This window comes from Harpia harpyja, chromosome 7, assembly GCF_026419915.1.
Source record: "Harpia harpyja isolate bHarHar1 chromosome 7, bHarHar1 primary haplotype, whole genome shotgun sequence".
Lineage (NCBI taxonomy): Eukaryota > Metazoa > Chordata > Aves > Accipitriformes > Accipitridae > Harpia > Harpia harpyja.
Genome location: NC_068946.1, coordinates 57949872 through 57961118, shown reverse-complemented (window position 1 = coordinate 57961118; position 11247 = coordinate 57949872). Strand labels below are relative to the sequence as shown.

At 50.4% G+C, this 11247-nt stretch overlaps 1 long non-coding RNA gene across 2 annotated transcripts; it reads right to left on the bottom strand.

Moving 5' to 3' along the window:
- Positions 1-7357: 7357 nt before the first annotated feature.
- LOC128144138 (uncharacterized) lies at positions 7358-10958 on the bottom strand. 2 transcript variants are annotated; one of them, XR_008235982.1, is made up of 8 exons: positions 10861-10958; positions 9017-9072; positions 8757-8932; positions 8098-8658; positions 7794-8002; positions 7667-7707; positions 7521-7569; positions 7358-7450 (listed from the first exon to the last, which is right to left on the bottom strand). It is a non-coding gene; the product is annotated as an uncharacterized LOC128144138 (long non-coding RNA). The 2 variants fall into 2 exon arrangements; XR_008235981.1 differs by having other exon boundaries at positions 8098-8932.
- Positions 10959-11247: the final 289 nt, after the last annotated feature.

The following is an 11247-nucleotide window of genomic DNA, read 5'->3' as shown; positions in this document are numbered from 1 at the left end:
TTGATAGGGAACCAGACTGAGAGAGATGGAGAAAAACAAAGATTAGTGATGGACCACGGGGCAGAGAGAGAGAGAACAACAAGGACAAAAATAGGCTGTGGCACAGAGAGGGAAGAAATTAAAACATAGGGACAGGGACCTGGAACAAGAAAATCTAAGAATGAAAAAGTATATCTAGAATACAGGGCAAAGAGAGAGGAATTTAAAAAAGAGACACAGCCCCAGACAGAGAGGTGAGGGCAGTGGGAATTGTGAAGGGCTAAAGGGCAGATGGGGAGAAATTAAAAAAAAGGGAGATAGGAAGGCAGACAGAGAGATGGAAAAAGACAAAAATAATGACGGACTGCGGGAAAGAGACAGAGGACAAAAAAAAAGAGGGACGGGGAATGGGACAGAAGTGCAGAGAGAAAAAGAAAACAGAGAGGTAGAATGACAGAGAAAGAGGGGGACTTGGCGAACGGGAGAGGAAGAGGTGCAGGGAAGTGAAAAAAATGACAGCAGTGAGAGAAAGAGAAGGGAGGGGATGAGGATGCAGAAGAGGGGCAACACAGCCCCAGGGGTCCAGGACTCACCGCAGCTCCCGCTCTTGGAGCTGCTGGGAGAATTTGACAGTTCAGATGCATCTTTCTCTCCCTCTCTCTCAATCTCCGCCCCCTCTCCCTTCCTCCTCTGTAGCTCTGGTCGCTTGACTGTCATCCACCTAAGAGAATAGATTGGTGTCTTACAGCTCATACAATATGAGGCTTCCTAGGTACACAGCCTCACATGCGCACACACTACATGGCCATACTGTGCTTCTGGTTATGCGTACAGACCCTGCCGTGGACATGAGTGATCGGATCTGCTGAGGACTATACTAAGAGGGATCCTTCCTTGCCTGGAGAGGCAGGCTGTCTCCTGTCTGCAGCTGGAGGCAGCTGCTGGCCAAATCCCTTTCATTTTATTCTTCAGATGCTTTACCTTTTTCTGGTCTCTCCAGCTTCAGCCACTGCAGCTCCTGTCCACAGCCAGTAAGTGCTCCAGCTGTCCCTTTTCACCCATGCCATTAGGAGAATGAGGCCAAAGGCAACCCACACAAACCTGAGCCAGAGGCGGTCAACAACATCCCCGGAGAGGAACCGACAACTGAGTCCTCAGTGCTGCCTCTGGGAGAGGGAAAGAACAAGCAACTGTTCTCCACAGCGATGACTGTAGTTCTCCTCAAGCACGAACCCCTCCTTCTGCAGGAGCTTCTGGAGACGCCGTTCTTTCCCTGAACTAATGCTAACAGTGGCCTGCATTTATGGTGCAATAAAGCATATTCAAAGACCAACTTGCTGCCATGAGGACAGGATTTGGGGGCAGTCTGTGGCTACAGGACAGGCTTCAGGGGAGGTGCTGTAGCTGGGCGCAGCTGCACGGGGCAAGCAGGGCAGGAGGAGTTTTGTTGAGTTGGGGAGGCACCCAGCGCCTTTTCCAGGGGGTGGGGGCAGCCATCTCCTGCTCCTCTTCCTGCTTCCTCTCCCCCAGCTCTCGGAAAACCCCTGGGAGCTGCCCTGATGGGGCCTGACTCCAATTGACCATCAACCTGTTGCACTAATCAGGTGGAAACATCCTTGCAGCTCATCAGCACTCTCAGGCAGGCATGCCCCAGCAGCACCATCCCCTAGGGCTGCAGTCCTTTTACACAGAGAGGCCATCACCATCAGCCTCACTGGCCCCACCTGGGGCTCCTCCAGCCCCAGCCCACAACTACAGCCATTTCCCCTTACACCCGCTATGTAACCTGCTCCCCCTGGGATCTCTGACAGACACTCACCAAGTGCAAAGGAGACGGCAAGTGTTTATTCCTTAATGCATGTACGTCCCAGGAGTGAGTCTGCTACGGATCTCGGTGCCTGTACACTTGCCCTTCCCCTGGGACAACTCAGCAGTTGTTACTGGAACAGCAGATACCAAGAACAAACATACCGTGATGGGGGGCAAGACAGAGGAACAGAAAGAGAAACATAAGATGAGGGAGGAGGACTGAGGAGCAGAGAAGGAAAGGTACAAGGAAAAGGACAGTGAGATGGAGAAATCAATAAAAAAGGGACGAGGAGCCCCGCAGGGACATGGTGAAAGAAAAACAGGGTCAGGGAGCAGGACAGAGGGAGAGAGAGAGAGAGAAAGTGACAAGCAGGTAGCAGAACAGATGGATAAAGAGAGAAATTGAGTTACAGGAATAAGGAAGGAGGGAGAGACAGAAAGAGACAGGGAACAAGCCAGGGAGGGGGTGAGGAAAAAAAGAGAGACAGACAGATCAGAATAAGGAGATGAAGAAAGAAAAAAAACTGATAGACTGCAGGATGAGAAACAAGGCCAGGGAGCAGGACAGAGGAAAATAATGGGACAGCGAGCTGGGCAGAGGGATATAGAGAGAAACGATGGGATAGGATGTGGTATGGAGTTATACAGTCAAAAAGTTAGGGGGAGGATGGAGGGGACAGAAAGTAAGAGAAAAGGGACAGGGAGTAGGGCAGAGATGGAGAAAGAAACGTTAGAGACTGAGAGAGGAGGAGATTGACAGGACCGAGGCAGAGAGATGGAGAAAGAAAGAAAAAAGACAGTGAGGCATAGCAGGCCAGAGGGACAAGGAAAGACAGGAGGAAGGACAGAGGGATACAGAAAACAGGTGAGGGACAGGGAGCCAGAAAATGGCATACTGTGAAAGAGAGAGGGACAGGGAGCAGGACGCTGGGATGGAAAGCCAACGAGAACAACAGAGAGAATGACAGAGAGACGGAGCATGAGAGAAAATGGGGACAGAGAGCAGGACAGAGAGGTAAAGCAATAAATGATAGGGGCAGGGAGCAGGACAGAGGAAGAAAGACAGAGAGGGACAGGTAAGACACAGAACTGGAGAAAGAAAAGAAAGGGAACAGTGCAGAGGGTCACAGAGAAAGAGAGGGATGGCAGAAAGGGGAAAATAAGATGAGGGAGAAGGACTGAGGAGCAGAGAGAAAAACGTATGGAGAAAAGGACTGAGACTGAGAAAACAAACACCGGATGCAGAACAAAAGGGAAAGATTGATGTGGACAGGGAGCAGGACAAAGGGATGGAGGAGGAAAAAATAGTGATGGGCAGCAGGATAGAGGAAAAGTGAGAAAAAGCAAGAAGAGCAAGAGAAGGAGAATGACAGGAGCATGTAGAGAGAAAGACTGGGACATAAAAGTGGGGATGGGGGGACATGACATCAGAAAGGTAGAAAGAAAAAGAGTGAGGGGGAGCAAGACAGACTGATGGGAAGAGATGGAGGGATGGACAGAGTGGGATGCAAGAACACAGAAAAGCAGAAGTATAGGGAAGAGGAAAGAATGACAGAGGGAGAAAGCGAAGGGTGGGGAGCCGGAGAGAGAAATGGAGAACGTCAAAATCATGATGGGCAGAACAGAAATACAGAGAACAAAAAAATACTTCTAGGGTGCAGGACAGAGAAATAGAGCAATATGGGAAAAAAAATCAACAGGGAGAAGGACGGGTAACACACAGCAGGACACTGCAGGAGTGGGAGGGACAGAACACAGAGCAGGGCAGAGGGATGAGGAAAGAAAAAAAATAGGGACGGGAAGAAAAGCAGAGTAACCAAGAGAGGAAAAAAAACAGAAAGGGAACTGGACAGAGATGGGCAGCAGGACGGAGAGATGGAGAAAGTAAAAACAGGGACAAGGATGGGGACAGAGGGATAGAGAGTCAAAGAGAGGGACAGGGACCAGGACAGTGGGATATACACAGAGAGGGACAGGAAGCAGGACGCAAGGTTGCAGAGAGAGAGGTACAGGGAAGTGGAAAGAATGACAGAGAGAAAAACAGCAGGGCGGGGAGCAGGTCAGAGAGCTGGAGAAAGAAAAAAATACTGCTGGGGAGCAGGACATGAAGATAGAGCCAAAAGAGATGAATGGGAAGCAGGGCAGTGGGATGCAGACAGCAAAAATAATGATAGGCAACAGGACAGAGGGACTGACAGAGAAGTAAGGGACAGGGAGCAGGACAGACGAATGGAAGGCAAAAATACTGATGAGCAACAGGGCAAAGGGATGCAGAGCAAAAGAAGGAGGGAAAAGGAAGGAGGGAGAGAGAAAGACGAGGATAGACCGCAGGACATGGAGAGACAAAAAGCAGAGACTGGGGCAGGGGGGCAGAACGGATGTAGATTAAGAGATGGAGAAGGGAAAAAATGGTGATGGGCTGCTGGATAGAGAGGAGAGAAAAGGAAGGAGGGAGAGAGAGAAAAAGATGGGGATAGAGTGCAAGACACAGAGAGACAAAAAGCAGGACAAGGAACAGGTCGAGGCACTGGGGACAGTGGGTGGACCCAGATGCAGATTAAGACAAAGAGATAGAGAAGGAAAAAAAACAGTGATGGGCTGCCAGATAGACACAGAGGAAGAAAAAGTAGGGCCAGAGTAGGGAAGATAGAAAGGAAAAAACGGACAGCTGGCTGGACAGGGGGGTATAACTAGAAACAATGAGACAGGCAGCAGGACAGAGGAATAAAGGCAGAATAACCAGGGAGAGGAAGCAGGACAGATAGACAGGGAGAGGGAAAAGGGGGCAGGGAGCAGGACTGAGAGATGGAGAAAGAAGCATTAGGGGCAGAGGGATAGAGAGAGGAAAATACAGGTTGGAGGAAGGACAGAGCAACAGAGAGAGAAAGAGAGTGACAGAACCCAGACAGAAAGCAGGAGAAAGACAAACCTGTGACAAACAGCAGGCCAGAGGCAGGAGGGCACAGGGAAGGAAGGGCAGGAGGAAGGAGTGAGGGATACAGAAAACAAGTGAGGGACAGGGAGCAAGAAAATGGGATACAGAGAAAAAAGAGAGGGATGGGGAGCAGGATACTGGGGTAGACAGCAAGCAAGATCAACAGGGAGAATGACAGGGAGATGGAGCCAGAGAAAAAACAGGGACCGAAAGCCAGACAGAGAAATGGAAAAGGAAGATTAGGGATGGGGACTAGGACAGAGGGGTGGAGAGATGAGTGACACAAGGTGGGGCAGGGGTGGGGCACCAGGGAGCAGCACAGCAGGATGGAGAAAGAAAGAGAGGGATGGGGAGCCGGACAGAGAAATGGAGGAAGAAAACACAGTGATAGGGAGCAGAACTGAGGACTAGAAAGAGAAAAATAAGACAAGGGAGAAGACTGAGGAGCAGAGAGAGAGACAAAGGTAGAAATAAAAGGTCAGAGAGCTAGAAACATAAAGAAAAATAGGGATGAGGAACCCTGCAGAGAGATGGAGCAAGAAAATGTAGGATCAGTGATTAGGACAGAGGGATACAGAGATGGGGGGGAGGAGAAGAAAGGAGGGACAAAGACAGTGACAGGGCACAGGACATACAGACAGAGAGAGAAAAAGGACAGGGAACAGGACAAAGGGATTGAGAAATAAAGGGTCAGAGCCGGACAAAGAGACCGAGAAGGGAAAAAAAGATCCAAACCAGCAATGGGCTAGAGGACAGAGGAAGACAAAAAAAGGCCAGGGAGCAGGACAGACAGGGAGAGAAAGCAAAAAAAGGGAGAGCCAGCTGGACAGGGAGATATAGCAAGAAATGACAGGACAGGCAACAGGACAGAGAAATACGGATAGAAATATGAGGGACAGGAAGCAGGACAGAGGGACAGTGAGAGGAAACAAGGGGCAGAGAGCAGGACAGAGATGGAGAAAGAAGCATTGAGGCAGAAGGATAGAAAGACAAAAAAGAAAGAAGGATGGGGGATAGAAGGAGGGGGGAAAAGAAGGACAAGGAGCAGGACACATTGTCAGAGAAGGGCAGGGACAGGGAACAGGACAAGGTGACGGAGAAAAAAGGGACGCAGAGGCAGGACAAAGTGAAAGACGGGCAAAAATAAGACAGGGAGCAGGACAGAGATGGAGAGGGAAAAAGCCTAGGATGGGCAGCAGGACAGATAGATGGAGAAGTAAAAAACAGCACTGGGCTGCAGGACAGAGATGCAGTGAGGAAAAACAGTGACGGGAGAAGGACAGAGTGACAGAGAACAAAAAAACTGAAGGAGCAACAGGACAGAGAAATGGGAGGAAAGACAAGGAGAAGGACAGAGAAACAGAGACAGAACGAGATGGATGATTCAATCTGCAGCAACATGGCACCTCAACAGTAACCACGTCAGACCTCTTCATTGCTCACCTTGCCTGAGTGAGCTCCAGTGCAGGCAGCCTGCTTTACATGTAGCTTCACACCTTCTAAATAAAACAAAAAAAAAGCATAAGCTAGCCATAGCCACCAAGAATTGCACTTGCCCTCCCATACCACATGCTAGCCCACCTTCTTACAGCACTCCACTGGCCTCCTCCATTGCCTTTTGACACGCAGCTTGTCACTCTGCATCTGAAATAGAAACAATATGAAACAAGTCACGTGGCTGCTGCTGGCCACTCACCCAGAGATGGACCATATGGTCCAATGCAAAAGAAACTGGACAGATCAACACAGAACACGTGCAGCATGGTACTGCTACACTGCCCCTCACGGTACTGTTGCTACACCACCAGACAGGACAGCTCCAACCCAAACACACACACAGACCAATGCTGCACACAGACACTACAATGTGACCAAAAGATGCGATAAGACCACACACAAGAAGAATGACTCCCAGGGGGAAAACATCAATGGCCAAGAAGACCTGCAGTGCCGTGACAGCACAGTACTGATGCTCTACGGCAGCTCCAGAGAAGAGTCAAATGCTACAGCCCATGGCAGAAAGCTGCCATCAAACCTGGGATGATGGATGTGTGACAAGCTGGGCGCCAAGATCCAAGATCCACGTAAGGATGTGGGGAAGAAACCCCCAGAAGAAGGTCCCACAGAAACAGAACTCACAAGAGAAGAGCTACTGATGCAGCCTGGATCACTGCCGCAAAGATGACCGTCCAGAAACATCTATGAGGCAAAACACACAAGACAGATCCACACTTTAAGCTTCAAGTGCAAGACAAGAAGTGCTTGACTGGCACTACGACAACGAGGCAAGGCGTTCAAGACCCTATGGATGCATACTGAGGTGCGTGCTGAGCTCACCAAGCACAAAGAGCAATGGGCTCATCAAGACCTGCAGAAGGTAAGGCATAGGAACAGAACACAGACTACATAAACTACACTGCAACACAGACACAGGCTGGAACTGCCTTGCCCAGCACACATTCACATCCTGCAGGACAGACCCCACACTGCGCCCAAACATCACTGATCCCAAGCAACTCTCTCCACAGCGCTGACTTTAAACCCCCATCTGCCCCACTCTGCAACCCCTCTCCACCCCACCCACCCACATCATGTGCCCCTCAACTTAGCTGTCAGATTTGCTGGGGGGTCAGAATCCATCCTCGACAAGGACCACACCATCTAATCAGGAAGCTCCTGCAAGCGCCAGGTTTCTCTGTAGTCTGCAAAACAAAGTGCTGCCAGTCACTGGCAAGCCAGTCAACACCAGCCTCTTCCACATCAATGCCTTCCTCAGAAGCAGTATCACCCCACTCACCTCCCTGCCTCCCAAAATCAGATGTTGAGTCCAGCAGCTCCCATGGCACCTGGAAAGCCACAATGATAAAATGACCACTGTGCTTGGAAGCAATCACCCACTCTGCAGGGCCCACTGTGCTGCTCCTCTCACCTCCACCAACTCACCTCAAATCCTCAGCCATTTCTGAAGAGAACATGCATGGTGCCTGCAAAACCAAATGAAAACACTTCACAGAATTGCCTCACACTACTTTGCAATTCAACTCCCCAACCAGACCAACAACCAACTCACCTTGTCAGACTGCTCATCAGCATCTGGCTTCAGCCCTCTGGTACTGCATGCAGCACCTGCAAAAAAAAAGATAGGAAAAGCACATGCTTGCATACTGCCCAAAAGCACAGGTTGCCTGCAGCGGTTCTTCTCTCCTGCTCCTTAACCACAGCTGCTCGATGGCCCCGAGTCTGATTCTTCAGGCTGCCCCATTGAGGCCTGCGCACCATCTGTAACACCCAAACAACAAGGGATGATTATAGCTACATCAACAGAATGACACCTCAGAGATAGCAGCTACTTCAGTCTCCTGCTCATCGCTCACCTTGCATGAGTCAGCTCCCACGCAGTCATCCCATTTCCCATGTCGCTTCATACCTTCAAAACAGAAACAAAACCAGCATAAAATGGTCACAGCCACCAGCAGTGGTGCTCCGCTCTCCGATACCCCACATTCTTACGGCACTCTCCTCGCCTCCTCAGTCGCACTGCTCATTGCTCTGCTCACCGAGCGCAAAGAGCAATGGGGTCATCAAGACCTGCAGAAAGTATGGCATAGGACAGAACACAGACTATGCAAACTACACTGGCAACACAGACACAGGCTGGAACTGCCTTGCCCAGAAAAGGCTTGCATCATGCGGAACAGACCATGCACCCTCTGTCTGCACCCAAACACAACTGATCCTGAGCAGCCCTCTCCACAGCACTGACTTTAAAGACCCTGCCTGCTGCATCATCCAATTCCTATCCTTCCCCCACCCTGACATAGCATTTGCCCCTCAACTTAGCTTTCAGAGTGCCCAGGGGATCAGAACCCATTCTTGATAAGGACCATGTCATCTAACCAGGATGTTCCTGCAATCACCACGTTCCTCTTCAACATCTACAATAATAGAGCACCATCAGTCGCTGTCATGCCAGCCACCACAGACCTCTTCCTCAAGAACACCCTCCTCAGAACCACCAAGTCACTCCACTCACCTTCTCCACTCTGATTCTACAGTGAGATTGGTGTGGTTGGCATATTACCTGTGGCACCTGGAAAACCAAAGTGACCATTGTGTTTGAAAGTGATCACCAGCCATGCCGCTCCTCTCTTTCCTACCCAGCCTAATCTGAAATCCTCAGCCACTTTTGAGGAGAGCCCTCCACTGCACCTACAAAACCAAAGGGAAAAACATCACCAAGTTGCCTCATGCTACTTTGCAGTTGGACCCCAACCCGGCCAACTACATCCTTACCTCCGAGGACTGCTCATCAGGAAGCAGCTTCACCCCTCCACGATTGCACACAGCACCTGCAAAAGCCAGAGGAAAAAGGGCATGCTGAGGTATCTCCCAAACCCATGGCCCACCTGTAGCAATTCTTCTCTCCCTCTTCTTTTTACCTTGGCTGCTTGCCTGCCCCGAGTCTGATTCTTCAGTCTGCCGTGGTGAGGCCAGGGCCAGACCACTTGTAAAACCCAAACCACAGGGGATGCTTAGAACTACATCAACAGAGTGACACCTCAAAAATAACCACTACTTCAGTCTGCTATTCATGGGGAATGGCAGGGGAAGAGAGAGAGGCAGGCATAATGACATGGACTTTTCCTTTACGGATGAAGAGCTCTTAATTAACTCTATGAACAGCAGTGCTAAGAACCCCTCAATAGACAGCTTTGTCAAATGAGGGCTGTGAAAGAAATGCAACGCAAGACTGTGCTGCTGGAAAATAGTCACGTACAAAAGACTACAGTCAGGTGACATGGCACTAAAAAGTCTTTCAACATAGCTATGTTGTACTGGAAGCAGATCCAAGCCTGAACAGATGTGAAAGGTTAACAGGTGTTTGCAAGAATAAGATCAATGCCACAAAAACCGGAAAAAACAAATGTGGTGGGTTGATCCTGGCTGGAGGCCAGGTGCCCACCAAAGCCTCAGCAGCGCAGGGGGACGGGGAATGGGGGTTACGATCAGTTCATCACACATTGTCTCTGCTGCTTCATCCTCTTCAGGGGCAAGACTCCTCACTCTCCCCCTGCTCCAGTGTGGGGTCCCTCCCACAGGAGACAGTCCTCCACAAACTTCTCCAATGTGGGTCCTTCCCACGGGCTGCAGTTCTTCACGAACTGCTTCAGTGTGGGTCCCTTCCACGGGGTGCAGTCCTTCAGGCACAGACTGCTCCAGCGTGGGGCCCCCGCGGGGTCCCCCAAGTCCTGCCAGCAAACCTGCTCCAGCGTGGGCTCCTCTCTCCACGGACACGCAGGTCCTGCCAGAAAACCTGTTCCGGCATGGGCTTCCAACGAGGTCACAGCCTCCTTTGGGCATCCCCCTGCTCCGGCGTGGGGTCCTCCACAGGCTGCAGGGGGACAGCCTGCCTCACCATGGTCTTCCCCATGGGCTACAGGGGAATCTCTGCTCCAGTGCCTGGAGCACCTCCACCCCCTCCTTCTTCACTGACCTTGGTGTCTGCAGGGCTGTTTCTCTTACATGTTCTCACTCCTCTCTCTGGCTGCAGTTTCTGTGCCCGCTGCAACTTTTTTCCCCTTCTTAAATCTGTTATCCCAGAGGCGCTACCACTGTCGCAGATTGGCTCAGCCTTGGCCGGCAGCAGGTCATCTTGGAGCTGGCTGGCATTGGCTCTGTCAGACATGGGGGAAGCTTCTAGCAGCTTCTTACAGAAGCCACCCCTGTAACACCCCCACTACCAAAACCTTGCCACGCAAACCCAATACAACAAACCACGAGATCAACACACACAAAAAAATTGACACAAAATATTATTTTCCTTGGACCTAAACAGTCGATGAGAGAGCTGCTTCTTGTCAACATATGAGCTCAAGAAAGAGAAGCCAAAGGCAATGCTGGCCAAGCAACTCAAATCCCAGTACAGAATAAGTATGTGTTACTTCAGAAGGCAATACAGTTCAGCAAGATAAGACTGACAATCGTTCTAATATCTGACAAGTCAAAGACCGTGCTCACGTCTGCTGCGATGTTCCTAGTGGCCTTGAAGCTACTGACTGCATTTTGTCTGTCAGAGCTCCCCCACCACAACTGTACCCCCACGCACAAAATTGAACCGAATAACAGTTCTACTTCACCTTGGCCTCTGAAAGATGTTCCTTCCTCTGCCAACAGTCAAAACGGTGATCCTCAAGCCCTCTCTTGAATGCGGGCTGGCCTTTGGGTGCCTGTAGTGGCAAACAAAACAGAAAATATTACACTCTCATACCCTGCTCCATCATGCTGTTATCCTTCGATAAAATGAAACAAATGAACAGTACTGTCCCCATCACTACATGACAGAAGTGGCTTACACAGTAGATAACTGAGCAATGAGACATCATACATCCCTGTAACTGCAGAACTCCACCACACCACCACTTTGCCTTTCAGCAACGGCACCCAATACCTGCAGCCACACGTACAGGTCCAATCCCCTTGGGGTGCTGCCCAAACCCCTTCACGTGTCACCTGGAATAATTGCA